At 42.0% G+C, this 3,138-nt stretch overlaps 1 protein-coding gene across 1 annotated transcript in view; it reads right to left on the minus strand.

Annotated features, from left to right (window-relative positions):
- LOC106466120 (voltage-dependent L-type calcium channel subunit beta-4-like) overlaps positions 1-3,138 on the minus strand; it is a 97,986-nt gene that overhangs the window by 41,557 nt on the left and 53,291 nt on the right. The window lies entirely within an intron of this gene.

The raw sequence follows: 3,138 nt of genomic DNA on the forward strand, positions 1-3,138 counted from the left end.
CGGTATTGCCAGAGACCTCGGCCATAACTAAATGCAGTCTTAGGTTTATCTGCTTCAGCCATTTTCACTTGGCAACAAGAGTATCCTCAATTCTTGGGAGTGGGTACAAGTTTTTTTCAGTTATACTGTTAAGAGCCCTGAAGTCCATACAGCAACATTGGGTCCCATCCTTTTTGTGGATTAAGATGACGGAAGCTGACCAGGGACTATCTGATTTCTCGACTATCCCTTCCCTAATTAGGCCATCCATGACCTTCTCCATCTCTTGTCGCTTTGCTGGAGCTATTCTACTCAGAGGGATCTTTATTGGACAGTGATTGCCTGTGTTTATTCTGTGCTCTACAAGGTCTGTTCAGCCGAGGTCATGATCACTTTTCGAAAAGACGTCTGCATAATTCGCCAAAGTTCCCTCACCTGAAGAGCCTGTGATGATGACAAATGGACTATGCTCTTCTTATAGGGGTCAGTTAAATGTTCTCGGAGAGGATGTCCTTTCTTTATGGTCGTATTTCTTGCCTTAACATTGACTGGCACCACCTCCTGGCAAACACCCAACAATGCCCCTTCCTTAAGTGTCTGCTCACATTTAGAGAATTTGGCCACTGTTATGAGTACTACTTGATGACCTGTCACAAGAGACCTTCCAATCTTCACATTCACTGGCCTGGATGGGTCTTCTACTGCTTCCACAAGCATTGGGCTTCCTTAGGGATGTTCTTTTATTCTACCCCAAATTATCTTCTCTGACATAGAGGGTTTTGTAGTTGACTTAAGTGCTGTGACATACAAATCAACAGATGCAGCAACACTTGCTGGAATTTGGTTTTTGTTGTTCCCAGTCGTCATTTTATCAAAATTAACTACACACTTTCTCGGTAGTAAGTAGTTCAACCCTAATATGATTGGTCTTCAATGTCAGCCAGTATACTTTGTGTCTGTCCTTCATGCCTATGAGCTCAATAGTTACCCACACTGGTCCCCACAACCTTGCATAATGTCCTGTCACACCACAGAGTTTCTGTATGGCTTCTGGTACTCCTTTGTGATCTAACACCTTGATGTTCACAAGGGTTTGCTGAGATGCAGAATCTATGACAAAGTTGCATTCTTGGCCATCCAGCTTTCCTGTCATGTAAACACTATTTGTGCTTGCCATTTTACACTTAACTGTTGGGACTTTCACAATGGAGGTTGGTGGGCGTCCCTCAACACCAACCACTACTGGTTTCCCAAAGCTGACTTATTTGTTGTATTCTTTTTACACTGGCTCCTCATATTTCCTTGCTCTCCACAGTTCCAACAACCTTTCTGGGTAGCAGCCTTTCCTGCCGTGGCATCTTTCCTGTGTTGAAGTTGCTGGCTTTGAGCTCGCATGTGCCCTGGTTTGTTACAGTGCCAGCAAAGTCCCTTAAACTTCTTTGAAAGCTGCCCTTTTCTGGCCTTGAATCCTGATGACTGTACCAACCATGGTACCTCTGTGTTGGACTTAACATAGGATTCGAGTTCAGGAGCTCTGGTCATTGCATCCTGTATAGTAGAGGGGGTGTGTTTGTTTTACTTGTATCTTCAGTTGTGGACTGTCCAAGGCATCTACAAACTGATCCCTCAGCAACAGCTTGAGGACATCGGGTGGTGCAGTTGTGTAGGCCTTGTTTGCTATACTTTTCAAGTCCTGTGCCAGCTCTTGCAAGCTCTCCCCTTTAGCACGAACTCTAGTCCTAAACCTAGCCCTGTAGACTTTGGACTGATTTTGAATTTCATACTTGAGTTCTAGAGCAGCTACCAATGCTCTGTAGTTGTGCCTGTCGTCTGCTGACAACTGTCCAAGTATATCCAGTGGTTGTCCCTTCAGGCTCGTTGCCAGGAACACTGCTTTCTTCTCCTCTGTCCATCCATTCATTTCTGCCAGAAGCTCAAATTGTGCTCTATATGCTTCCCACGGTGCCTTCCCATCGAATTCCTGTGCCTTCCTTTATACTAGATCACCCCTATTCCTGACACTCATGTCTGGAACGTGATTTCTGGCAGGACTGAAAATGTCTGCATTAGGGATTAGCTGCGGGGTCTGGAAGAGGCTTCCTGTTGTCTGGGACTGATTAGGTCAAAGGCTAATATATTCTCCTTCTGTAAAATACAGTAAATCATCTTTTAATGTATCTAATTCACTTTGAAATTTACTAATCTTTTCCATTTGTGTACGCTGGCTTTCTCTCAACTGTTGGAGACTTTCTTCCTGTTTCTTTTCTTGTTCTTCTTGTTTCATTTCTTGTTCCAGTTGCCACTGGTGCTTTATTTCTTACCACTGCTGTAATCTCTGTTCTTGTTTATTTTCTTTCTCCTCCAACCACTGCTGTAATCTCTCTTGTTGTTTAATTTGCTGTTCTTGTATTGCTGCCATCAAATCTGCTAAGCTGTAGTTTGATTTGTCACTTCTCGTCTCCATCTTCTTTTTTCTTTTCCATCCCATTTCTGACACCGATTTGTTAGGTATCTGCTTGTTTGATAATTTCCCGTAAATATTCTTTCCAAGAAACTTCAGCGATACAAGTCCTTTTTAAATTAAAACTAGTTTTTCTTTCTCGTTACAAACTTTGTAATACACTAAATTTCCACAGCCACTTTAAACTTAACTACTTTAATAAACACACGCTATAATTCACATCGATTCACACACTTTACTTATCGTGCCTACTGCTCGCTTGACTCGATTATCTCAATTATCTCTCTTCAATCTATCTACGGGTTATATACTAAAAAAGAGGGCGTCTAGCAAACGCTGGGACATTCATGAGGTTGCCAGGAACAGTCATGATCCTTCTAGAAATTCCAGCTCGCATGCTCCCAGCGTCGCGTGACTTCCGCTGTCGTAACATTATATTAAGACATTTTTCATACTTCAACTTCCCTATAGTCATAAAATAATTAGCACGCATTTTGAGAAATAATTGCTGCTATAGTAAAGCCAGCAACATAAAAAAACCTGGACCATATACTTACTGTTGTGTATCTGCTCGTTTGTTAATTTCCGGTATAACTTCTTTCCGAGGAACTTCGGCGATACAAGTCCTTTCTTAATTAAAACTGTTTGTTCTTTCTTGATACAAATTTTAGTAATACACAGAATTTCCACAGTCACTT

Source organism: Limulus polyphemus, unplaced genomic scaffold (genome assembly GCF_000517525.1).
Source record: "Limulus polyphemus unplaced genomic scaffold, Limulus_polyphemus-2.1.2 Scaffold2157, whole genome shotgun sequence".
NCBI classification, from domain to species: domain Eukaryota; kingdom Metazoa; phylum Arthropoda; class Merostomata; order Xiphosura; family Limulidae; genus Limulus; species Limulus polyphemus.